This window comes from Panthera uncia, chromosome E3, assembly GCF_023721935.1.
Source record: "Panthera uncia isolate 11264 chromosome E3, Puncia_PCG_1.0, whole genome shotgun sequence".
Lineage (NCBI taxonomy): Eukaryota > Metazoa > Chordata > Mammalia > Carnivora > Felidae > Panthera > Panthera uncia.
The window spans coordinates 15288818-15315728 of record NC_064815.1 but is presented as its reverse complement, the minus strand read 5'-3'; the positions used below and the strand labels follow the sequence as shown (position 1 = coordinate 15315728).

At 49.1% G+C, this 26911-nt stretch overlaps 1 long non-coding RNA gene across 1 annotated transcript; it reads right to left on the bottom strand.

Moving 5' to 3' along the window:
• Positions 1-15257: 15257 nt before the first annotated feature.
• On the bottom strand, positions 15258-18748 carry LOC125928606 (uncharacterized). Its single transcript, XR_007459724.1, has 2 exons — positions 18687-18748; positions 15258-16642 (listed from the first exon to the last, which is right to left on the bottom strand). It is a non-coding gene; the product is annotated as an uncharacterized LOC125928606 (long non-coding RNA).
• Positions 18749-26911: the final 8163 nt, after the last annotated feature.

Below are 26911 nucleotides of genomic sequence, written 5' to 3'. Positions count from 1 at the left end.
AGGAACATTGCAATAGAAGCAGGAATAGAGAACCATTCTGTGTTTCTAACTCAGTTAGGGGCCCACACCGTGTCAATGCCAAGACCACAGTGGTGACACCGGGCTGTAGTTTTGCAATGAGTTAACATCAGCGAAATGCAATAGAAAGGGCGCACGATCTCTGTATTACGTCTGACAACTGCATGTATCTCGGATTATCTCAAAAGAAAAAGCACAATTAAGAGGTTTCTGAGGAGCCAAGTCTCTCCTCTCGCGGTATTCCTTATGAATATCTAGGATCTCTTTAGTTGAAGAGACGCAAAGAGTGCCGTATGGAATGTGCTCCTATCACTTGAACGTTCATTTCCCAGCAGAACCTCTTCATCAACCACATGATTTGGAGAGATCTTTAATATGTGCCCAATGCGCCACAATGTAAAGAAAATTCACTGATGGACTAGACAGGCGTTTATAGCACGCCTCGCACGGGCCAAACACTGATTAAGAACCGAGAGGGCTACACCGAACAGAACAGCTCGCGTTCACGTGGGGCGGACTGACAACAGCCAGCAGGTTAAAACTTAAGTAGGCTCATTTTTTTTTTTTAATTGGCTCATTTTGAGATAGTGATACATTCTCTAAAGGAAAATACAGGACAGGTCATCGTGAAGGGGGAAGGTTAACACTGGATCAAATGGAGAAAGCATTCTGGAGGGATGGTGGTGAGCTAAGACCCAAATAAGAAGAAGAAACAATGTTAAGCAGAGACCTGCGGGTGGCTGAGAGAACAGCATATGTAAATCCTTAAGGTTGGAAGGAGTTCAGAGACCCCAAGGAACAGAACTCAGAACTCTTGTGCGTCAGGATCGTAGCTGAGGGGATGTGCTTGGATTTAGGTTGGGAGATAGGCAGGGACCTGGTCCTACAGGGCTTTTCAGACCATGGTAAGGAGACTGCAGGTGCTCTGGGTCACTAGGGAGCCATTGAGGGCCTTTATGGGTGAGGTGAGGGTGCGTGGTGGCTGTATGGAGGATAGATTTCAGGTTGCACAACAGAGGGAAATGGAGGGCTAAGACAGGAGGCGATCACAGCGTTCCAGGTGTGAGAGTGGTTTGGACTGGGTGTGGGAAGTAGAGACCAAGAACATCGGGCGATATTGGGGTATATTTTTGGAGGGATTGTAAGAGGGAACTGTTGAGGCATGTGGAGAGTAAGAGAAGCAGAGAGTCGAAGAAGATTCTAAAGTTTTGGTTTTAAGAAGCCCAGAAAGATGGTGGTGTCATTTCAGGAGGTGTGGAGGCTGAATAAAATCAGATGTGGGGCAAAAATCAAGAGTTCCCCTTGATCACTTCAGCCGGTGCCCAGACAGACGTGTCAATCTCATCATCGAGTACATGAATCGAGAGTCGGAAGGGAGGTCTGGCCTAGAGCTGTAGGTTTTGGCTTTGAAAGCACAAAAATGTTATTTGAAGCCAGTGGGCAGGAGAAAAGTGGCCCCGGGGTTCCCGGTGCGTTCAGTCCCGTCTGTGCAACTCAGATTTGCATGTATAAATGCACACTCGCCCTGTCCATTTAGGCGTCAGAGAGGAATCTCAAGCTTACCACATCCACACCAGACCTCTTGACTTTCCCCCTAGAACTTCTAGACCCAGCAGCCTCCTTGTCTTAATTCAGGTAATCCAGTTCTCCAGCATCTGAGACCAAAGACTTAAAGACAATCTTATTTATAGATACAGGTGATCCTTGAACATGGGTTTGAACTGAATTGCATCCGCTTCTGTGCAGATTTTCCCCCCAATAAATACAGCGCCGTGCTGTAAATGCATTTTCTCCTCCTTATAACTTTCTTTCTTTCTATGGTTTTCTCCTCAACGTTTTCTCTCCTCTAGGTTACCTTATTGAAAGAATACGATATATACAGTATACAAGATATATGTAACCTACAAAGTAGGTGTTTGTAGATGGTTTGTGTCATCAGTAAGACTTCTGGTCAACAGTAGACCATTAGAGGTTAAGTTTTTGGAGAGTCAAAGGTTGTATGTGGATTTAAAAAAATTTTTTTTAATTTATTTTTGAGAGACAGAGAGAGACAGAGTGAGGGCAGGGGAAGGGCAGAGAGAGAGAGAGGGAGACACAGGATCTGAAGCAGGCTCCAGGCTCCGAGCTGTCAGCACAGAGCCCCATGTGGGACTCGAACTCACAAACGGTGAGATCGTGACCTGAGCTGAAGTTGGATGCTTAACTGACTGAGCCACCCAGACGCCCCATGGATTTTTTTACTGTATGGGGGTCGATGCCCCCAACCCCCGTGTTGTTCAAGGGTCAGCTGTATATTTGAAAGTTTTTAAACTTAAATTCAAGTTATTAACATACACTGTAGTCTTGGCTTCAGGAGTAGAACCTAGCGATTCATCTCTTACAATAACACCCAGTGCCCATCCCCCAAAATACCCTCCTTAATGCCCATCACCCATTTAACCCATCCCCCCACCCAACTCCCCTCCAGCAACCCTCAGTTTGCTTTCTGTATTTAAGAGTCTCTTAGGGTTTGCCTCCCTCTCTGTTTTTATCTTCTTTTTCCTTCCCTTCCCCCATATTCATCTGCCGATCTCCTCAAATTCCACACATGAGTGAAATCATATATTTGTTCTTCTCCGACTAACTTCTTTCACTTAGCATAATACCTTCTAGTTCCATCCACGTTGTTGCAAATGGCACAAGATTACATATAAGTAAACTTTACTGAGGAAAATGACAAAGTTAGGCCTTTATATTTCAGGTGGTAAGTTTTTACATGTTTCTCTGATCATCACGGCTTTGTTCTATCATAAGGCAATATTCCAAGGCACAATAGGTCCTGAGGGTGACGGGGAAATTCCTGACCCCCCATGACATCTTTCTACATACAAACCATCATCTGTACCAACTCCGACCGCTTCTCATCACCTCTGCTGACAACACTGTGCTCCAAGCCCCAGCACCTGTCACCCGTATGCTCTCCTAGCTGGTCTTCTTCCTGAGTTGTTGACATAAATCAGATCACAATTGTTCCTCTGCTCAAAACCCACCAACGGCTCCCACTTTACTCAGAGTAAAACCTGAAGGAAAACCCGAAGCTACATAGCAGCTTTCCAAGGCCTGCATGATATTGTCCTATCGCCTATTGGGCTTCATCTTCTGTCCTTTTCACCTCCCTTACTTTACTCCAGCTACCCTGTCTTCTTGCTGTTCTTTATTCTATCTAGACGTGTTTCTGCCTCAGGGCCTTCGCACTGGCTGTTTGCGCCACTAGAGCACTCTTTCCTCAGGTATCTGCATGGCTCCCTCCCTTAGCTCCTTAACCTCTTTAAATATTTGCTCAAATTGTGCCCCTCTCCCCCAACCAGTACTCCCCATTCTCGGTTTCTTTTTTTGTTTTTTGTTTTTGTATTGTGTATCACCTTTTATCACAGTATATAATTTTTATTTCTCTTTATTTTTCATTGCCTACATCCTGCTGCTGAAGTGTAAGCTTCTTAAGGACAAGGGTTTTCGTCCATTTTATTTACAGATGAATCCCAGATACCTGGAATTAGCACAGAAGAGGAAACAATAAATCCTTGCTGAATTAATGAGAATGCAAATCCCTAGTAGATGCCTGTGGTTGTTTTTTTTTTTTTAATGATCCTTAGGAGTTTTTAAAATCTCTGCTTAACTTAGCCATGATTTTTATTCTACTTCTGGAAGAGGTTGCTATAGTTGTATTCAATAGGACACCACTTAAGGGGGGGGATATCAGAGATTCTTGATCTCAATTATAGTTCTTGAGTCATTTAAGGAAAAAAAAATGGCTGCATTGCTGTTTGTCTTTCTTTGTCTTCCCTGCTACTGTCGCTGGGTAAGTCTCCTCTGATGAGATGGGCCACGTGATGCCATAAGCCAGGGCTCAGGGGCCAACACCTTCCGACCGTCTGTGATCGGAACAAATCACGTTTCTCCGTAAAAGAGAGGCTCATCTCTCCAAGCAGTAGGGGGACCCGGTTGAGAGCATGGCTTTTTGGAGTCAGGTGGACCCAAACCTAGTTTTCAGTTCCGTCTTGCAGGGATATTTGCACAATTCAACTTCCCTCCACGGACGGAAGAAGTGAACGCAACGGAGATACTCGATGTGATATTTTTGGCACGGCACCTTGTGCGTAGTAACCGCTCAGTTAATGGTTGTAATTATTTATTTTCTCTGTCGGTTTGAGGCCACTCTCTTTCTAAGCCAGAATAAGAATAAGGCGATAACAAACTCTTTTTTTTTTTTTTTGAGGGAGAGTGGAGCCAACTTTCGGTGTTTGCTCAAAATTTATTTCATCATATTTGTTTAATCAGAAAAGAGTATCTTTGTCCGTGAGCCTATTTTAATGTAAACACCATTGCTTTTTCACTCTGGCTACAATTGGATGTGCCTGGGAAATTCTGAATGCAGGTGTACCTTATCTTTATTCTCCAAAAATGTCATCTTGAGAAGACAACCTTTGGGGGTATATCAAGTCCTGATTTGGTTTTCCATACCAGCAATTTGATTTCTGCAAATAAATTTTGGAGTCCTCTTTCAATGACTGTGTGCTTGTGTAAATATCCTCCCAGGCAACGGGACTGAATGCCCGCGGCCCTGAGATCAAGAGGCTGCACAGGCATGCTGGGAGGAAGTGACCAGCCAGGTGCCAGGGCTCGGGGGTCAGGGGCACAGTTGAGGGAGATGCGTTGGTGTTGGAGCAGTGACTCTGTTTCTAGATGTGAAATGTGGGAAAGCTATGCTATAGTTTTAAGGGAGGTTCTAGCTTTATCCGTCATTCACTTATGTACCCTGGAAAAGCCACAGGTGAGAGGTTTGGGGATGTGACGCCTTCCCCTGGAGGGCAAGAAAGAGCCATGCACAGTTGATGGGGTCTTTGCTAACATTAGCCCAGCTCCCAGGTGACTGATCCTGAGGATAATAATCATGGGGTTAACCAATGTTGGTTTTCGTGAGGGGGCACGCTTCCCTGAGAATTAGAACATCTACTGCTTGTGGAGAGACTGAGTTAGAATTCGAGCTTCCAGAACCTTCTCTTCTTTTTGGATCTAGAACCATCCCTCTCCATTTGGAGCTGCCAAATTCAGCAGACGGGAACCTCGGGTTGACCTTCATGTGCGACTGGGTTCCAACGTGTGCAAAACACAGAAGGTGGAAACACTGAGACAGGAAGCTTCTTCCTTCCTCTTGAAAAGGTGTGGCTTCCCCGGAGAGCACGATGGAGGCAGGGGCTGGAAGGCTTGCAAGAGCGTCCCCACAAAGAGGGGACAGGTAATGGGAGGTCAGGAAAGGAATACAGTCATAAGGGGAACATCTTTCCAAAGGCTCAGACCTTCCTCACTTAGTGTGGAAGTGACTCTAGGGAACAGATGTCAAACAAAGTAATAACTTCTGGGCATCTTACAGTATGCTGCTCTGTGACATCTACATGACCTTTCCTTTATCAACTATCTGCTAAGACCCAACTACGGGTCAAACCCTGTGTTAATGGTGGGTTATGGTGGCAGTAAAATCAGACACAGTTCTTGTCATCTCATGGCTGACATTTTGGTAAGGGGAACAGAGAGTAAACAAACGTATAGCTAAAGAAGAGAATTACAGGTTGCAGTAAGTTCTAGAAAGGAAATAAAGCAAGAGGGCTTTAGATAAGCTGTTTGCAGAAAGGCCTCACTGAAGGGGAGTCCTTTGGGTTGAATCTGACAGATAAGAAGGAGCCCATGTGCAAAGACAAGCCGGCAAGGATCGAGGGCAGAGAGCTCTTGAACTCCAGAGCCGTGATTCTCAGCCTTGGTCACACGTTGCAGTCTCCCGGGGAAGATCCAGAATTTACTGATGCCTGGTTCCCAGCTCCAAGAGACTGTGATCTCATTGGGCTGGGGCTTGGTCTGGGCCACTGATGTATTTCAGAAACTCCCCCAGTGACTCTAACGTGCAGCCAGGTTTGGGAAACTCTGCCTTAGGGGAAGAGAAAGGAGCTACCAGGCTGGAATGCTGTGAGGTCCGGGGAAAGAGATCCAAGACAAGATAGAGGAAGGGGCCTGATTCTAGGTCATTCAGGGCCTTGAAGGACATTATAAGAAGACTGACTTTGATTTTAGTCAGTAAAATAGATTTATACATTTCCACTATGGCAGTAGGGGTGGTGGGGTGTGTGTGTGTGTGTGTGTGCGTGCATGTGTATTGACTGGGCAAGACCGGGAAATATGTGAGCTAGGGGCCGAAATCCTTCCCTGACCATCCTGCCAGAGTCATCCAAAGAGAGATGAAGGGATGACAGCTGTCCCACACCCTGGAGGAATGAAAACTGGTTCGTTGCAGCTAAGACAGACTGCATTTCTTGATGTGTCTCTCCTTAATAAATCAGCCCAAAGTGGAGGGGCCTGGCGCTCACAGGTTACCCAGAGATTAGTGATGGTTATTGTTGGGGGGCGGTGGCGGGGAGGGGCGCTCATTCCCCAGAACTCAGTATGAGCTGGGGCCCCTCAGATCCCTGCAGGGAAAGCATCTCACTCAGAAGCGCACGGAGTCCCTCGCTGCCCAGGCCTTGTTTCACCCCTTGCTGAGAAAATCCCAGAGAGAGAGAGGTGGGTTTGTGACGCGTTGAGAAGCTCTCTCCATATGAGCACATGTGAGTGTGTGTGTGTGTGTGTGTGTGTGTGACAGGGAAAGGAACACGGTCACCCTTCCTTTCCTTCGGCACTGCTTAGCCAAGCACCTCTTCGTTCTGTCCCCCGACAAACCTCACAGGTCTTGGGGCCACACATCCACCCCCCCCCCATTGCCTCTCTTCCCTTCCTTATTCCGGATCTTGGAACTCCCTTTCCGCCTGTGATTTCCCTTCGGGTGATTTCTCTGTCTCCGCTGCAGTTTTCTTTCCCAAAGTTCCGTTACCTTCCCTCGCCGGCTCCCCTCCTCTCTCCCTCCCTGCATCTCCAACTCATCCCGCGCCCAGTGGGTCCTTCTTTCCAGGGGTGCACAGAGAGGGCTTGGCAAAGTCCTTCCACACACGCCGTTTGGCTGATCCCACGGCAGCTTGGCATCTCCCCACTTTGCAGATGAGGCCATGGAGGCTGGGGGACGTGAAGCTCGAGGTCCCACAGTAGTAAGTGGGGGCCCGGCGCTGAACCGAGAGCCGTGAACCCCAAAGCCTGTATTCTTAGTAATGAAGAAACACTGCTCCCTGCATGAGCGATTTTCTTGATTTTTCTACAGGATGAGCGCATTCCTTGTTCTGAGCCCAACCGCAGCATTCTGTGCATGCGGCGGGATAGTATTTATGAGATATTAACCATTGCTTCTCCCCTTACTTCTCTGCCGTCCTGCCCTTTACTTCTCAAGATTAAAGGAGACAGACAGACAGACAGACCGTGTACTGCCCTTAATGCAGGTGGCAAACACAAATACCCTGCTGGTTCTGACCTTGGGATGAAAGAGCCTCAACTTTTGGGGGGAAGGGAGGACTGGGGAGCCTGGCTGTGTGAACAGGGTCTGAGGAGCAGGGAGGATAGTTGATACCCTGGGCTGCGACCAGGAGAGGGAGGGGTGGTGACAGAGAGACAGCGGAGCTTAGAGGCAGTTCCTGCCTCTTGACCTGCCACAGAGCACCCGTTTGGAGGACAGGAAGCTTCCGGAAGGTCTGGGGGTGTACTTGGTCGTTGGGGCCAGAGACAGCCTTTTCAGGATGCGTGGTTCTCCCCGATAGGCAGTCGTAACAACGAGAGCCACCGGGTGTGAACGGGAGCCCCAGGTTTCCCACCGGTAGCCACCACGGGTGGCGCCCCAGGGTGGGGCCAGAGGATGCGTCCCCCGGGAGATACCCGCCCACCGGTCCAGAATCCGGAGCAGCCGCTTGCCCCTGTGACCTGACATCTAGAACATCACACAGCTCAGGAGCCAGCTCCCGATTCTGCCCTTTGGGAAGCACGGGAACTCCAAGCAGCAGCTGGGCTAGGTGGGGAAGAAAGGGGTTCTGTTTCTTTGCCGCTCAATGTCGGCCGGAGCGCCTCGCTGGGGACCGGCGCTGTCGCTGCCCGGCCCGGCACGCCACCAGCCTCTGGGGTCGGGCCTGCCGCTTCTCCAGGCCCTGCCTGCTGGGTCCAAGGTCTTTGGAAAACACCGCGGGGTCTCCCCAGAGCCCTCCTCTGTGCCTCGCTCCAGGGCACGGCCCAGACCTCCCCGCTTCCCTGGGGAAGGTGGGGCCTCCCTCGGCGCCCCTGCATAATTGGGACGATGCGCAGGAAAATTAACAAGGTCATTAATCACCGTAGAGCCAAAGGCAGCTCCCCGGGACCTATTCTTCATGATGATTAATGGCGGGCAGCTCCTCCCCGCTCCCCGATTCGTTTTCCTGCCACCGTTCACTCATCCTCCCTTGCCGTCCTCTTCGTCCCTGTCCGAGGGAAGCGGGGTGTCCGGGGGCTGCGGGCTCCGCGTCAGGTCTTTCCCGGCCGCCTTCGCTGCCACCAGCCCCGGGAGTGGATGGGAGCGTGAGCCCCCGGGTCAGAGGCACAGCTCAGCTTCTTACACGCGGTGGGGACGATACTCCCCTTGCCTCCACATTTTACAGTGAGAAAGCGTGTTCAGAGAGGGAGGGGAGCCCGCTCAAAGCCACACAGCTAGTAAATGGCAGAGGAGGGATTCAACTCCATTCCGGCTGACGCTCCGCGGCCGGGAGCTAAGTGCCTCTTCCCTGTCTCTCCTTGTCCCAACCTCCAGCTGGGGCTGCCCTCCCCTGGCAGGACGAGCCAAGCTCGGGTCATGCTTGAACAGCCTCCTGTTCTCCTTTTGTTTGCCAATTAGGCTCCCATCCAGCTTTCTGCCGCTTAAGATAAGCGGCTCCCTCTGCCCACTGATGCATTGAGCCTAGGGTCTCGCTCTGACCAGCCCTCAATCAGGAGATGCTTGATTTTCCTGGAGATAACTATATCCTGGGGGATTTGAGTGAATTTGTAAGGAAAGAACAGATTCTGTAAAATTTAAGGCACAGCGAAGTACTTTTCCGAGGCTGGCAGAGAGGAAGAAACGTGACCCAGTCAAATACAAAATCATGGAGCGGGCTGGAAAGCGTGGGAGACCAAAACGGGATCGCGGTTCTGTGGTTGAATCGCTGGGTGACCTTGGGTAAGTCATCCCTCCCTAGACCAGTTTCCTTAGTAGAATTGCCGGATGAAAATAGATTCTGAACGTTTAAAGGCAGAACTCAAAAGCTGGGATTGGGTCGGGGGGCCGTGGGGGGGGGGTGGATTTTTCCCAGGTGGAAAGGAGCTGCAAAGAGAGAAAAATTAAGAAGGAAGGGGGCAACGCTTCGCTTTGGTCTCTCCGGGTCTCCGTCAGGACACCCACTGCAAGAGAGACCAGGTCTCTGAGGCAACGTGGATGTCTCGAGGGCTTCTCAAGTCTTAGCGGGTAGCTGTGTAACAATATAAGGATTAAAGTATGATGATGATTCTAAAAATGTCGATGGCGATAATCAGGGCGTTGAGTAACATTTATTTTTTTTTTTTTTAATTTTTTAATGTTTATTTATTTTTGAGACAGAGAGAGACAGAGCATGAACAGTGGAGGGTCAGAGAAAGAGGGAGACACAGCATCTGAAAAAGGCTCCGGGCTCCGAGCTGTCAGCACAGAGCCCGACGCGGGGCTCGAACCTGCAGACTGCGAGATCATGGCCTGAGCCGAAGTCAGATGCTTAACCGGCTGAGCCACCCAGGCGCCCCGAGTAACATTTATTAAGCAACAATTACATGCCAGCTTCGACCGTAAGCTATTAAATAACCCTTAAGTCGTGTCCCCACTAAGAACACTGAGGTGCAGAGGGGTTAGGTCATTTACCTAAGAACACACAGAGAGTGGGGGGCAGAGTTAATCCTGGAGCCATCCCTTCCTGACTCCAGAGCCAGCAGTCCCAATGCGATTCATGACAGTGTCATGCCTGGATTCAGTGTCTGGTGGCCAGGGGAGTCCTTAGGCACCTGTGTGCCTAGGGGTTTTCTCCGTATCCACAGCCTGTTGCCTCTGTTTACCCGCTTGGAAAACCCGCCCACCTGAGACCCAGGACCAGCCACATAATATTGCAGGGCTTAGGAAAAAGTGAAAACGCAGGGCGCCTTGTTTAAAAATCATTCAACACTTTAAGACAGTGACAGTAAAGCCTGTGACCAGGAAGGAGATCCTTCTGAACATGAGATTTTATAAAGTCCGCAGGTTGTGTGTGAAGCCACCCTGTGAGCCCCCAAACACTTCCCTGGCCCCGACAAGTTTTCCTCGACCCCTCACATGCCCATCCCACTCTTCCCCGAAGGCAAGGCTTAATCCTCTGTTCCCTTGGTTACTGTATGGGTCTCTTCCAGAACTGACCGGTTGGATCTCTCCCTTCCTTAAGGACCTCTGCCCTGGGCTGGTTTCCTTGAACTCATCTTGGTGTTTGCCAGATGCAGAGGTGACGAAAGTGCTCCAGAAGCCAGTGGAATAAATTGTTCTCCCTTCGTGCCCATGACTTTCCCTGGGGCTTGGGGCTAAAGACACTCAACCTTGCCTGGACAAAGCCTTCAGCGTCCATTCCTAAACGGCCGGGAAGAAATGTTCCAGAATACCATCAAGTGCTGAAGACCTCTTCTAATTAGCTGGATAGTGGCTAACGAGGGATTTCACCGGGCAGAGCCTTCTGGTGGTTGGCGCGTAATTACCATGGAATCCTTCACGCCGCGCTCGGCTCCTTCCCTCAGCCCTCTTCCCTGGGGAGTAGAAACGGCCCCACAAAAGCAGCATCCGGGCGGTCGACGTCGTTTGTGAGAGAAATAAATGGACAATTAAAGGCAAGACAGGTCGAATCCTTGTTGGAGCGACGTTTTGCCTACATCCATCCCGGGGGCTTAATTGATGCTGCTGTCCCTGCACGAGAGGAAATCATTGGAAGGTGATGGATTCTGTTTGGATGGATCCCCTTTCGCCAAGCTCAAGGACAGGGACCATGTGTAATTAGGAGACAGACTTTTCTGCCTTTTAGAGGCGATTGCCGGGATGGCCAGGGGCTGTGAAGACTTTTGCCTTCTTCCTGCTTACACACAAGTATTTATTTATTCTGTCCACCAGCCGAGTGAAACCCCAGCGTCACTCTGTAAGCGGCATCTCAATCTTTAATCTCGTAAGAGATGCTGAGCTGGCTCACGTAGAAATAACTTTTTGGCAAAAGTTATTAAGCGAGAACAGGGGTGGGGTGAAGTTTGAGAGCCGTGTTGGTCAGGATGGGCTGGGCTTTGCTGAAGTAACAAATAAACCCTGGCATTCCAGCTGGATTAGCACAGTAAGGGTCACTGAATGGGTCGTGCAAGGCTTGGGTGTGGTCGGGCAGCCCTTTTCTATCGTGTGACTTGTGCCGCCTGATACACATGGCCTTCACGTTGCAGCTGGAGGGCAGAGAAGGCTGGAGGGAGCAGCACCCTGCTCCTTAACGGCCACAGGCCAGAAGCGACATGTGTCATTTCTTCTCACATTGACCCGAACGGCCCCTGGATTCACACCACCTTTTCCTGCCCGGCGGTGCCTCCGTGAGTCACAGTAATGGTTATACCGAAGAATGGCCACGGTGCCCCCCCTTCCAGGAAGCCTCTTCTCACTGCCTGGGCTACTGTTTGCCGTGTTCCTGCCAACACCTTTGGAGTCAAGACTGTGTCCGCTGCACCTGTTTCTGCCCCAGGCGCCCCGAGGGAGGGTTAAGGCCAGAATGCAGTGGGCAGGAACGACAGGCAACATTGGCTCGGGCTGGCCAGCTTTAGAGGGAAGAGCCTCCAAAGGGTTGAGAAGAGGAGGAAGGAGTCTGGAAAGACCTCACAAAGGAGGAGGCATCGTACCAGACTTTGAAGAGTGGAGGATGCATTCATTCATTCATTCTTTCACTCATTCACTTATACGTTCACTGCCCACTGCCCACAGGAGCTAAGCCACTCTGCCTGTGTCCTCCAGGAACATATTCCTGAGCAGGGACGGGGCACAAAGCAGACAGGACACAATAAATGTCTTCAGAGGTCAAAGTGGGCACCAAGGACAGCACAGGCTCTGAAGAAAGAAAAAGGCAGTTCTCTGTGATCTAGAAGCATCCAAGGAAGCCCAGGGTGGAAAGGGATTTGCCCTGAACCCTGGACAATGGATATCAACATTAATTTATGTTAGTGCTGACGTTAGGGTTGTACTAGAGGTATTTTATTATCCAAGGCATATGTGTGTGTGGTTAAAAACAAAGAAAGGTAAAAGACACTGAGAAGCAAACTAAACAAAAGAAAATTGCCCAACAACTATTCATACTTTTACATCTATGTACCTACTTACCTGTCTACCTTGCTGTGTATAGAATACATATGGCCATCGCAGGGATATTCTCTCATGATCCACTTTTCACTTTACAACATAGCCATCAATTCCGTATCAACAAAGACAGATGCGCATCGTTTTAAGCAGGTTAATCATATTATATTTGTATGGATTACTTTCTTTCATCAGTCCTTTATGGCTGGATATTTATACCGCTTACAGTTGATGGGTATTTTAAGCGCTATTGTGGGGGCGCCTGGGTGGCTCAGTCCATTAAGCATCCGACTGCGGCTCAGGTCACGATCTCACAGCTCGTGAGTTCGAGCCCCACGTCGGGCTCTGTGCTGACAGCTCGGAGCCTGGAGCCTGCATCCGATGCTGTGTCTCCCTCTCTCTGCCCCTCCGCTGCTCATGCTCTCTTTCTCTCTGTCTCAAAAATAAATAAAACATGAAAAAAATAAGATAAATGCTATCGTCATTACGATCTTTGCACATGAGTCTTTGTGCAGTTGTTTCCTTGGGAAAAATCTAGTGTGTTTTCAATAGGTAGGGAGCTGAGGCTCGACAGAAAGGGTGTTCTCAGCAGAAGAATCAGCGAAAGCCAAGGCACAGAATCAAGGGAGCACAAGCAGATTTGGAAAGCCATCACTGGAGATGAGGGAAGTCAATGGACAGTTACTCTGGGCCACTTGTGTGCCAGGCACTGTGCTATGGGCTTTCACACGTACCAACTTGTGTAATCTTCTAAGAACCACTTGAGGGGCACTGAGCTAGTCCCATTTGACTGATGAGGTGACCCGAACTGAAGCACAGAGAGGGAGAGTTACCTGCCCGCGGTCACACAGTAAGCTGTGGAGTCAAGAGGGCATCTCAGTTTGTGGGACCCCCAAAGCTCAGGCTCGGTTCACTGCCATGAGGGTAGAAAGTGACACTCACGGTCGCCATGCTAGCTGTTTCATAATAATGCCCCTAGTTCTGCCTGGACGTCATTACTTAGGTGGCCGTGTGAAAAGAGACAGAATGGAGAATCTTGGGTGTTCAGGCTGGTACAGGCCACAGAGCGGACCCCGAGCCTTCATTCCCTTCTCACGAGGATGGGTGATGTCAGCAAACCTTCTTGCTCGGAAATATATTGTTTTGAACTTGGCAACCTGTAAGCGCAGTTGCCATGGTTACCAGAGAGCCCTGGGGAATGATATACACAAAGGGTGGTCTTGAAACACAATCAAGTCCCTTCCCCTCCAGCCTCAACCCGAGCTGGCGACAGTCTTTGACAGATTCTCTTGTGCCCAGGGAACCCCACACCAAAGCGTTCGTGACAAGACACCCCACACTTTCAGTGCATAATAACACTTCACAGGGACAGAAGGAAGCACTTTATGTGGATTATTTTCTCTAATTCTCCCCAAACCCTGCATGAGATATGCTACTATTTTTCCCATTTTATAGCTGAAGCCACAGAGACACAGAGGAGTTAAAAGGCTGTGCCCCAGGGTCAGTCACACAGCTAGCAAATGGCAGCCTGGCTCCGGAACCAGTGCTCAGAAATAGCCCATCCTTTCCAGAGCCACAACCTTCAGAGCAAGTCACAGGAAATGATATCCCCAGGCATCTTGTTGGTACCTGGCTCTAAAGATTCCCAGAAGAGAATATGAGTTCCTACAGGGGCCACAAAAGGATTTAGGCAAGAAAGATAGGAGACGTTAGCAGGGATGTCCTAAAACTAGACAAACAGAAGGAACAAAAGAAAGCCCCGATTTCTAGGCATCCAGGCAATTATGCCTTAAGGTCACTGCGAACATCCTAGCAGGGAATGCGGGTTGGCAAAGAGTTCTAAAGGTCACCGTTTACCCGTAGAATTTGCCTCTTTCTTTTTTAATATTAAGGTCCTCAACCAGACCCAAATCTGGATGCCTACAGGGTTCAGGTAGGAGACAGATGAGTAAGTGAGCCAAGGGCTGAGCCGGGAAGTGAGATACACAGGGGCTCTGTCTTGGCAGGCACCAGAACATTCCACCCAACACTTGCCCCAGAGTTGCCACATCTGATTATGTATCAGAAGCTGGGGATCTGGATGCTTCTGTGAATCTCCTGGTATTTTTTTAAGTTTATTTATTTATTTTGAGAGTCAGCGCCAGCAGGGGAGGGACAGAGAGAGAGACAGAGAGAGAGAGAGAGAGAATCCCAAGCAGGTTCTGTGCCATCAGTGAAGATAGCACCTGACATGGGGCTCAAACCCACGAACCGAGGGATCATGACCTGAGCCAAAATCAAGAGTCAGACGCTTAACCGACTGAGCCACCCAGGTGCCCCTGAATCTCCTATTTTTTAAATGTGAGCAACCTTTCACAAAAAATGTAAGTTCTGTGCAGGCAAAATAATTTCTGTGGGCAGGACCTGCTCTGGGTTATTAGAGATCTGTGCTCTGAACTGTATTCATGCCTCAACATTCAGTTGGGTTAAGCGTTGATGGAAGCTTCGAGAGCCAGGAGCTGGGCACTAGCTTTATAGTGACTAGTGGGCCCTGCCTTTTTATAACCGAGTCTGGAGTGGTGTTTTTCAAACTGAAGCATGATTGATTAGTGCATCTTAAAATCAATGTTGTAGATGGCAGCCAGCATTTAAAAATAGAAAACAGAAAATATAGAATATACATAGAATATAGAGAGAGAATATATATAATAGAATCAAATACTTATCTGAAAATATAAACTAGAATATCATGGAACATATCAAAACCCTTTGCATGTAATAAGGGCGGTTTTTTTGTTGTTTGTTTTGTTTGCAGAGCATTTATTGGTATTATATATCCTATAGGTCATTTCATATATACGGTCGACAAAGTTTCAGAATTGACGTAAAAAGAAAGATTTTTTTTTTGACTCCGAAAAAGAAGAGAATGTTCTACTTCTGTTGAGCCCCAGGGAGAGTGGGTTTCAGTCATTTATTACAAAGCAGTTAAGAGCCTAAGCTCTGCCCCTTTCTAGCTGCGTGGCCTCGGGAAAATCGCTTCACCTCTCTGTGCCTCTGTCACGCCATCTACGACATAGTGTGTGAGGATTAAACGAGTTGACACCTGAAAAATACTTAGAACAGTGCTTGGTACCGAAGCAGTTTTCAATGGCAATGATTGTTGTTGCTTGTTGAGGAGTTTGAAACAATAGCATTTTCGCTTATGAATTAAACAAAATCTCCCACGTTACTAGGATCAGGCTTTACCTTTGTGTATCCTAAATAGTCTGGAATGGTCAGCAGGAGGGGTCAGAGAAGGGTCTTTAACTGTAATACAATCTCTACGGTGTTCTTGGGACGCTTTCCAGGTCCTCGGCAACCTGGGGACCATTGATCTTCTGTCATCCAGGTGGCCCACAGTGGTTTCTAGGGGCCCACATCCAGGTCAGCTGAAGCTTTATGAGCACCTGGCCCGGCAGCCGGTCTTCCAGACGCATTAACACACACGGCACCTCATTACCATCCCAGTGTTCCAGTGGGGACATACATTCTGCCGCTTTATAGTAGATCAAGAGACAGCAGCGCAGAAAGGCAAAGTGACATGATTGAGATCTTCCAGGAGTCGAGGCAAGATACAAGCAAAGCCACGGAGGTGTCAGGCTTGTGCCAGGGGCCCAGGGCTGAGGGACGGGAGTGTGGGCCCCAGAGGGCACGACCGGAACCGGGTTCTGTGTAAGCTGGTGGGCAATGAGAAGGCCCCAGGGCGTTTTTGGCTGGGTTTCTGCCGAATCCTGATCCTTTCGCTAAGGCTAATTCCAATTCGGCCAACACGGTAACTCCTTATTTGATTTGCTCTGATTTCTCTGTATTTGATTAACCAGCCTCCTCGTTCCCCAATGATAAGAGAGTTTACTGAGTTACCTTTGGAAACTCAAATGCTGTACTCTATTTAGCTTGGAAGGATCCACAGGGAGACAGTTTTACATAATGTTGTCACTAAGCCACTTGGTTATCTTAATTCTCTCACTCCCGCCACTGGATTTAAGGCCACGATAAGTGCCGGGAAGCGGGAAAACAGCAAGAGGGATATTAACCGTGATTTCAAAGATAGCTTCCATGCTTTGAGTGCTAAGTACATGTTGGGCTAAGGGCCCTGCCTCCATTGTCCCTCGAGTCCTCGCGTGCCCCTGGGGGGAGGGGGGGGCTGATATGTTCCACAGCAATTCACCAAAGGTCACAGGGTTGGTAAGTGGTACAGATGGGTCTAGACACAGGACAGTCGCTGAAGGCACGATCCCAGCAGGCATCCAGGACACCTCAGGTCAAGCTCCAGTTCTGTAACTCTGGACACAGTGCTTCTCTCTTTCACAATGTGGAGAGAGGAGAGAGAGAGAGAGATTAGCCCGATCTTCCCTTCACCTGTCCCCTTCCAGCTGAAGAAGATTAGGGGCATGGAGGCTAAGGGAGCAGAGAAAAATTAGACACCCCACTCCCAACCCAGGTGAGCAAATCTTTCTCACGGGGACCAGCTGATGGCAACCCAACACATGCATGTAGGCACCGTGGGCACACGTTATTTCTGCCTATCCAGAATCCACCCACTTTCTCGTAAAACAACACAACTACAACCGTCACAACAAAACGAGCGGTACAAAACCATAAAAGGGTGAAGCACAGATACGTAAATAGACACGCATGCATGCCCCGCCCCTTTCCTGTGGGGTACTTCCCCCCCCCCTTTCTGCCCTGAAGTTACAATCCCACCCGCCTCGGCCTCAGTGATTGGTTCAGGGATGGCCAATGAGACTCAAGCTCGAAGCGCTCCCTCCCTCCTCTGCCCAGCGTGGCTTCGCTGGCTGGCTTTTAGGCGAGAAATGTTGGCGGCCATCTCGGGGAGACCTTGGGGCCGAGTGGGGCCAACTTGGCGCAAAGCGCAAAGCGGCGTTAGGTAATGGAGGGAACCATGTCCTGAAGAAATCACTTCATCCGATTCTAGTCCCGTGGGTCTAGCTGGTCCAGACCTAGTCTAGTCTAGAGCTAGTTCTGCCACCTGAAGTTCCAATCCCACGAGCCTGTATGTTTTGCTTGAGCCCCTTTGAGTGGCGTTTCTGACTCTTGGCGCAAAAGTAAAAAAATTAATGACGTGCTTTGTTCAAAACACTTCTGGTGGCTTTCCCTGCAGGGGACTGAGTGCTTGTGATCCCTCAGAATTCCTGTGTCCAAAGCCATCCCCCAGTATGATGCTGGCATCTCTGGGAGGTCGCGAGCGGGGAGGCCCTTAAGAAGGGGGTGAGGGTCCTGGAAAATGGGACCCGGAGGGCGCCCCCGCTCTCATTCGGCCACGTGAGCACAAAGCGAGGACACCGCCGTCGGCCACCAGGGAGCAGTTTCTCGCCGGAACCGGGCCGTGCCCACACCCCGGTTTGGAAGGTCCAGCTTCCAGAGTGTGAGAAACACGTTTCCGCTCCCGGGAAGCCCCGGATCTGTGGTTCTGTGCTGCAGCGACGCAAATGGACGGAGGCGGCTCAGGCCCGCAGCCCGTGTTTCCGCGTTCATCCGCCGGCCTCTGGGGCTGCGGGCCGCAAGGACCTCCCCCTCTCACAGCACGGTGGCCTTTCACCTGTCACCGTGACAATCTGTCCTCCACGCTTCCCTGTTTGACGCATTGCCTCCTTAAGACCTTTCCGCTCACCATGGGTGGCCAATTCCACACCCCTAAGACGGCATATATAGGACGGCATTCTCGGGCCTCGTGTTTCATAAAAACCGTTAGCACTCGAGTCAGCCGCGGTTCTAAGCAATGACCCGCGTTTGCTGCGCAAGAAGCCCTCCGAGGTGGCCTGGCCTTACCGCCATTCTACAGGCGGGGCCACCGAGGCGGTTGGCCTCGGGCCCAGCGCGGTGGTCGCCACACCCAAGCCGCGTGGCCCACTTCTCCAGATTCACCTGCTCGGCTCCCAGGATGCTCCGCTGGAACCACGCTGCCCTTTGCTCCCCTTGGTGCCAGAAAGAGTTAAGGGAATTTGTAACTGTAGCGCAGAAAAGGCCCCAGAGCGTAGCACGATAATTGGGCTTGTTTGGTGGGGAGGCAACGCCTATCTTGGTGTCAGGGCACCGTGTAAAAAATGTGTTTTTATTCCACATAAATTAGTCTGCGCGTTCACCCCATGCCGGCGACGGCCTGGTGGCCAAACGGGGCTCTGGCATTAACTCTGCGCTGGGAGATCACTCATTAGTGGAAGCAGGGCCCCTGTCTGCATTTTCTTTTGTGTCTTTTCCCGGAGCAGAGCAGAACACAGGGTCTAACTGGGAGGCAGACTGCAGAGCGAATACAAATGAGCTTCCAAATTCTTCTCTTTAGCCTTGTCTACACTAGCAGAGAGACAAAATGAGGGTGCAAACTCACCGTGCCTGAAAGCCCGAGACTTAGAAAGGTATATTCGCGGATTCCTGGAAAACTCCATTTGGAGAATCTTACTAATAGAAAAGAGATCCGTTGAATCATAGATGCTCCGAATGATGAGGTCTTAGAATTTTACGTTCTTAGAATCCCGGCAGGGAGGATGTAGCCAGACAGCCGGACCACGAGAGCCCTCCACACCGCCTACTGGAACTTTCCCTGTTTCCTCGGGTGGGGCCCCGTTTCCCTCCTCCCGCCAGCCCCTACTCCTCTTGGCTGGCTGGCTGGTTCAGGTGCCGCTCATGCCTCAGTTGAACTAGTACTCCCTTCCTCTGTCTACACAAAAATGGGCACATCTGAGGTCAAGTCAGAGCCCCCTCACCTTCCCACATCGTTCTCTTCCCTGAGCTGACTTCGCACACCCCCCCACACCGTGGTTTGTAAGGTTTTTATTTTTTTTTGTTTTAAGTTTATTTATCTTGAGAGAGGCAGAGACAGCATGCGTTGGGGAGGGGCAGAGAGTGAGGGAGACAGAGAATCCCGAGCATGCTCTGGTCCACCAGTGCAGAGCCGGACGCGGGGCTCGAACCCACAAAACCACAAGATCCTGACCTGAGCTGAAACCGAGAGTTGCTTCACCAAACTGAGGTACCCAGGTCTTTACATGGAGGGATCCGTACCATTTTGTTCACCACCGAATCCTCAGGGCCTGGGTGCATATCTGACATGAAGGGGGTAGGAGTATTTGCTGGATGCACGATTGAAAAATGATCTCGGATTCTTTGGTTCCCAGGACTGGAGGGAACTTTAAGCCCTGCCTGGATCGGCAGCTTCCTCCAAGCCCTCTGCAAAATCCCTGACCAATACTTGTCCAACCTCTGCTTGAATTCCTACGGGGAAGGGGAGCTCACCACCTCCAGGAGTCGCATTCTTCCCACTGTAGAGAGAGAGGTTCACACTATGTGCCCTGCGATGTCACCTCCCTGCCCCTGAAAATAACCCCCAGCATGACGTAGCACAGGCAAGCATGGGCTTGCAACCCCAAGATGGCAAGAATGATTCCCCAAAAGGCTGAACATGAAGGCCTCATGCTGGCGAACTGGTGACCCAAGAGTTGTATTTGACACAGAGTATTATATCCTAGTTCCACGATTTAAAACAAACCAAATCTCAGGGCGCCCAGGTGGGTCAGTCGGTTAAGCGTCCGACCTCGGCTCAGGTCGTGATCTCGCGGTCCGTGGGTTCGAGCCCCGTGTCGGGCTCTGTGCTGACAGCTCAGAGCCTGGAGCCTGTTTCGGATTCTGTGTCTCCCTCTCTCTCTGACCCTCCCCCATTCATGCTCTGTCTCTCTCTGTCTCAAAAATGAATAAACGTTAAAAAAAAAACAAATTTCTTTTAAAGTGTGATGCAGACACAGAAACATGCACCTATCACAAGCCTACAGCTCATGCACCTATCACAAGCCTACAGCTCAATGGATTAGCTCAAAGTGAGCTCAGCTACGTCACCAGCACAGATGAAGAAATAGCCCATGACATGACCAGCGAATCGTCCTCCCTCCGGTCACTCTCTGTGTCCTGGTGACTATTCCATATTCTAAAATTTGGAAGGATCTACATTCAAATATGGCACCTCCGGGCCCCCAATTCCTTATGGTGAGAATGGCTGGGTCTGAATGACACCTCCCTGTTCCATGGGGCATGTGATGTCCAGCCGGTGCCCTTGACCTGCTTCCCTGAGTGTGGCCCCTGCAGGCATTTAATATTTTCTAATGCTGCTCTAGTCATGTTTTTCTAGATGCTGGCACCTCTAAGAGCCGCAATGTGTAAATGGGAAGGGACCAGGGTGAAACAGAACCATGTTTTTGCTTTGGAAACAGACGGAAATGAGTCGGGGTCCTGATCTGCAACCAGCTGGAGTGTCTACATAGCATAGAGAGTCTTCTCCTGTGCTTACTGACCATTTGTATATCTTCTTGGGAGAAATGGCTGTTCAAATCCTTGGTCCATTTTTAATTGGATCACGGGCCTTTTATTAAATTTCAGCAACCCTTGACCTATTTTGGGTGTAAGTTCCACATTAGATATTTTCCCCATCAAATATTTTCTCCCATCGTTTAGTCTCTCTTTTCACCTTGCAGCACAAAACTTTGTAACTTTAATGTAGGCCAAGTTATTTTATTCTTTTTATCACTTGTGACTTTGCTGTCGTATCTAAGAAAACATTGCCTTAAAAAAAGTCATAAAGATTTACTTCTGTTCTCAGAGTCTTACAGTGTGAGCTGTTTCTTAGGTGGTGTTTCAACTTGTTAAAGAATTTAAAATTTTTAAAAAATTTTTCCAGCTTTATTTCAGTGTCATTAGCGAATGAAAATTGTATACACTTAAGAAGTACAATGTGATTTTTGATATATGTATACGTTGTGAAATGATCACAATTAAGCTAACATATCTGTCACCTCAAATAGGATGGTTTTTTTTTTTAATTTAATTTTTTTTTTTTAATTTTTTTTTCAACGTTTTTTATTTATTTTTGGGACAGAGAGAGACAGAGCATGAACGGGGGAGGGGCAGAGAGAGAGGGAGACACAGAATCGGAAACAGGCTCCAGGCTCCGAGCCATCAGCCCAGAGCCTGACGCGGGGCTCGAACTCACGGACCGCGAGATCGGGACCTGGCTGAAGTCGGACGCTTAACCGACTGCGCCACCCAGGCGCCCCTTTTTTTTAATTTTAAATGTTTATTTACTTTTGAGAGAGAGAGAGGGAGAGAGAGAGCAGGGGATGGGCAGAGAGAAAGGGAGACACAGAAGTGGAAGCAGGCTCCAGGCTCTGAGCTGTCAGCACAGAGCCCGACGCGGGGCTTGAACCCACGAACCGGGAGATCATGACCCAAGCCAAAGTCAGATGCTTAACCGACTGAGCCACCTAGGCACCCCAGGACTTTGGTTTTGTTTTTGTTTATGGTGAGAACATGTAAGATAACTCTCAGCAAATTTCAAATCTACAATACAGGATTGCCTATATCCACCCTGCTGTGCATTAGACCTGTAGAATCATCCTGCATAACCGGACCTTTGTAAACTTTGACCAACAGCTCCCCATTTCCTTCCTCTCCCAGATCTACGACTACCTTTCTACTGTCTGCTTTTCTGACTCTGACTTTTTGAGATTCCACATGTAAGTGACTTTCGGTGTCTGCCTTACTTCACTTAGCATGAAGTCCTCCAGGGTCATCTATGTTGTCCCAAATGGCGGGACTTTCTTCTTTTCCTTCTTTTTTTTTAAGGCGTAATACTATTCGTTACATATGCTACGTAAACAATCGTATATTTCTAAGTGTCCAAGGGCTCCCTGGTCTCCACATCCACGCTGACACGTTATCACCTGTCTTCCTGCTGGTGGCCATCCTGACAGGTGGGAGGTGATAGCTCACTGTGGTCCCTCATGCTGAGTGATGTTGAGCGTCTTTTCATACACTGTTGACCACTTGAAAGTCAACAGATATTGACTTTCACACAATAGATATTTGGAAAAATACCTATTTAGATCCTCTGCTCTTTTTATTTTTTTTTCAACTTTTTTTTTTTTTTTTTTTTTTTTTTGGGACAGAGAGAGACAGAGCATGAAAGGGGGAGGGGCAGAGAGAGAGGGAGACACAGAATCGGAAACAGGCTCCGAGCCATCAGCCCAGAGCCTGACGCGGGGCTCGAACTCACAGACCGCGAGATCGTGACCTGGCTGAAGTCAGACGCTTAACCGACTGCGCCACCCAGGCGCCCCGTCTGCTCTTTTTAAAAATTGTGTATATTTTTTAGAGGAGCAAAGGCTGGGGGGAGGGGCAAAGGGAGAGAGAGAGAATCTTAAGTAGGCTGCACGCTCAGCACGGAGCCCAACGCTGGGCTTGATCCCACAACCGTGAGATCATGATCTGAGCCCAAATCAAGAGTCGGACGCTCAACCGAGCGACCCAGGAGCCTTTGCTTTTTTTTTTTAATTGGATTGTTTGCTTTTTTACTATGGAGTTGCATGAGTCTTTCGTATATTTTGGCTGTTCATCCTTTATTTGATATACGGTTTGCGTTATTTTCTCCCATTCGGCGGGTTGCCTTTTCATTTTGTTGGTGGTTTTCTTTCCTGTGCAGAAGCTTTTTCATTGGATGTGGACCTACGTGTGGATTTGTGCTTTTATTGCTTGTGCTTCTGTTGTTGTCATATCCAAAAAAATCATCACCCAGACCGATGTCAACGAGGTCCTTCCCTATGCTTTCTTCTAGGAATTTTTTGGCATCGGGTATTATGTTTGTGACTTTAATCCATTTTAAGTTTTGTGAGTGAATTAAGGTAGGGGTTCAATTTTGTTTTTCTGAACGTGGTCAAGAAGTTTTCCCAACACTGTTTGTTGAAGTGACTACTTTGTCCCCCACAGAGTATTCTGGGCTCCCTTGTCAAATATTAGCTAACTCTATATGTGGTAGTTTATTTCTGATCTCTCTATTCTGTTCCAATAGTCTGCGTGTCTGTTTTTAACCCAGTACCATACTGTTTTAATTACTATAGCTTTGTAGTATAGCTTCAAGCCAGGAAATGTGATGTCTCCTGCTTTGACCTCTTTTCTCAAGATTGCTTCGGCTATCCGGGGTCTTTTGTGATTCCATACAAACTTTAGGATTGTTTGTTCCGTGTCTATTTTAAACGTTATTGGTATTTCCACAGGGACGGCACTGACCCTGTAGATTGCTTGAGTGGTGTGGACATTTTAGCAACATTAATTTCATCCATATCTTTCCATTTGTTTGTGTTGTTTTCAATTTCTTTCATCCGAGTTCTTGTAGTTTCCATTGTGCAGCTGTGTCACTATCTTGGTTAAATCTATTCCAGAATACTTTGGCTTTGTTTCTGTTCCTGACACTACTACGAATGGGATAATTTTACTTCTTTTCCAAGTGTTTCATTGTGAGTGTATAGAAACACCACCAATTTCTGTGTGCCGATTCGATATCCTGCAACTTGACCACATCCACGGATGAGTTCCAACAGGGTTTGGTGGAGTCTTTAGGATTTTCTACGTATAAGATCATAGCCTCTGCCAAGAATGGCCATTTTACTTTTTCTTTGCCAATTTGGATGCCTTTTATATCTTTGTCTGGCCTGATTGCTCTAGCCAGATTTCCAGTACAGTGTTGAACAGGAGTGGTGAGAGTACTCACCCTTGTCACGTTCGGATCTTAGAGTTAAAGCTTCCCATTTTTCACCGAGTTTAATGTTCGCTGTGCCTTTGTTGTATATGGTCTTTATTAGGTCGAGTTGTGTTCCTTCTATACCCAGTTTGCTCAGGATTTGAATCATGAAAGGATGTTGTGTTTTGTCAAATGTTTCTTCTGCATCTGTTGAGATGATCACATGAAAATCTCCAGTGTTTTTGACAGTGTCCTTAGGCACGGAGTTCTCTACTCTCTATTTAAGTAAAGTTAGTTCTGTTGGGCAAAATAATGGATCTCTTTGTTTCCCCCCCAGGGAGAACCCATGTGCCAGTGCAGGGAGCTGGGGTGAAAAACTGCTTACCTGAAGAGGAGTGACACCCCCCGCCCCCGTCAGTGGGAGCTAGAGGTGGGTGGTGGTAACTGTTCTTCTTGGCTTGTACCTCCTGGTGTGGGACCTCTGCCCATGAACTAGTTAGAACAGGAGACTTTAGAGCCCAGTATTCTCTGCTTGTTGTGCCTTGGGTCGAGCTTCCTCCAAGTGAAGGGGGGGTGGGATAGGGGCTCAGAGACTCCGTGCTGTCAGCTACACCTGCCTGGAATAAACCTTTTCCATCACAGGGCTCGGGAGATGACAGATGCCCGCAACCTTCCCTAAACTGTCAGTTGGAGGAGAGGAAGCCCCTGTCTTCTTGGTTTTACCTACCTGGGGTACAACTCTGGACCGTAGGCATTGGCAGGTCATGGAGTAGTTCATGGTTTCAATGCCACAGACTCTGACCATTCTTATGTAGATGTAGTGGACGGCCTTGAATGGATGCTTCTTCCTTAGTCACATGCCCTTAGGATAATTTCCGGGACCGGAAAGACTTTAAGACAACATTTTTCACCCATTCAACTGTTGTTTCACTGTGAACAGGGTCTAAGGCACTCCTTACCCCATCTGGAAGTCCCACCGTTTGCTTCCAATTTAAAGTTGACTTAAGAGCCCCTGACCTGACTCGTGGCAGGGGACTGATGTCTCTATGTGGCAGCCAAGGATCTGACTATGTAGACAGAGAAGGCGGAAGCCTCACGACTCTCCCAGTCCTCCTGATTATTTCGGAGGCAGGCGTTGTGGAGTGAGGCAACCCTGCATTTGAAATTGAGCCTAATGTCTCGGTGTTGTCACTTACCCATCTCCTTCCCCGTGAGATGGGAATGACAGTCTCCAGTGGCCGGAGCTCTTGGGATAATTGGATGAGATAATACGGGGAGATACTCAGCTGAGTGTCTGGCAATGAGAAAGTGTCTTGATAAGTGATGGAAGCTTTACAGCCCTCTGCCCAGAAGTCAAACCTCCGCAGACATTCCCAGGCTCCTCTCTCCCTAGTCTGTGAAGGGAATGTTCTCCAGCCCGCCTGTTCTCTCCCCCTGCACACTCAGCCTGCCCAGAGCTGCCTGTTCTTTGTCCCCTTGAGAGAGTTTCTCTCCATCTCTGGCTCTGGAACACCCAGCTCTAATGGATGGTCTCTGGCTCCCATGGCCTGGCCAGGTCAGGTCAAGGATGTCTCTCCCTCCCCAGCTGCTATGGACCGAAACGTTTGTATCTCTCCAAAATTCACATGTTGAATCCTAATCTTCAATGTGATCATATCTGGAGGTGGGGCCTTTGGGAGTGATTGGATCACAAGGGTACAACCCTCCTGAATGGCATCAGTGCCCTTACAAAAGAGCCCCCAGAGAGCTCCCTCGCTCTTTCTGTGAGCACACAGGGAGAATCTCCATCTGTGATCCAGGCAGTGGGCTTTCACCGGATGTAGAATCTGCCAATGCCTTGATTTTGGACTTCTCACCTTCCAGAACTGTGAGATAAATGTGTGTGGTTTCAGTCACCCAATTTATAATATTTTTGTTGTAGCAACCTGAAGAGACTAAGGCAAAACTTGGTGCCAGGTGGAGGCTGCTGTTGAAACAAATCTCTAAAAATGTGGAAGTGGCGTTGGAACGGGGCAGTGGGAAGAGCCTGGAAGAATCTGGAGGCACAAGCCAGAAAAAGTCTACACTGCTAAGAAGGGACCATTAAGGGCAATTCTGCTGGGAACTCAGAAAGGAAGGAGAGAAAGCCTGTCTTCTTAGAGAATACCGAAGTGATCCTGAAAAGCAACGTTGGTAGAAATACAGAGGTTATGGCCATTTTGATGAGATCTCCCTTGGAAATAGGGAACGTGCTCCTGGAAACCGGAGGAGAGGTGAACCTTAGTATAAAGTGGCAAAGAACATAGTTGAATTGTGCTAGTGTTTTTTGGAAGGTAGAACTTTTGAGTGATGAAAGGGGATCTTTAGCTGAAGACCTTTCCAAGCAACGCATTGAAAATGTGGATTGGTTCGGCCTGAGAAAGAGAAATGACTCAAAGGAGACATTTCTAAGCAAAAAAAGGAAGCAGAACTTGAAGATCTGGAACATTCTCAGGCTGCCCATATTGTCAAAAACAAGAAAGCGGGGATCACCAGGGATGCCACAGGACGAGGGCCGAGTGGGGGTACAGAGCAGGGGCTCTGTCCCAGGAGGGGCTGGGGCTCTGCAAGACTGCCTGGTGCCATCTCACATTGCGGCCTCTCTGTTCCCTGTGCCCGGGGAACCATGACTCGTGGCCTCCCAGTTGCGGCTCTGGTCACCCCTCCAGAGGGTTCAGGCAGCAAACACGGGCAGAGTCTGTGAAGGGCCATCTTTGCCCGCGGAGTGCATAGATCTGGGGACAAGGCTGCCTCCACCAAGGCTTCAAAGACAAGTCGCCTGGAGCCACAGGCAAGTGGTCCCAGCGGAGAGTCACCGTGGGGGTGGGGCCACCACAGAGAGCCATCTCAAGGGGTGGTGCCCAGGCAGACTGCCGGATGGCAACGGCCACCAAGGTGGTGACGTTGCCAGCCTAGTGGGTCTGAAGCCGGAGCAGCATGATGCTGGGGCCAAAGAGGATTATTCCTAAGCCTCAAGGTCTAACGGAATTGGTTCCAATGGGTTTTGGACTAACCACGGACCTGCCACTCATTTT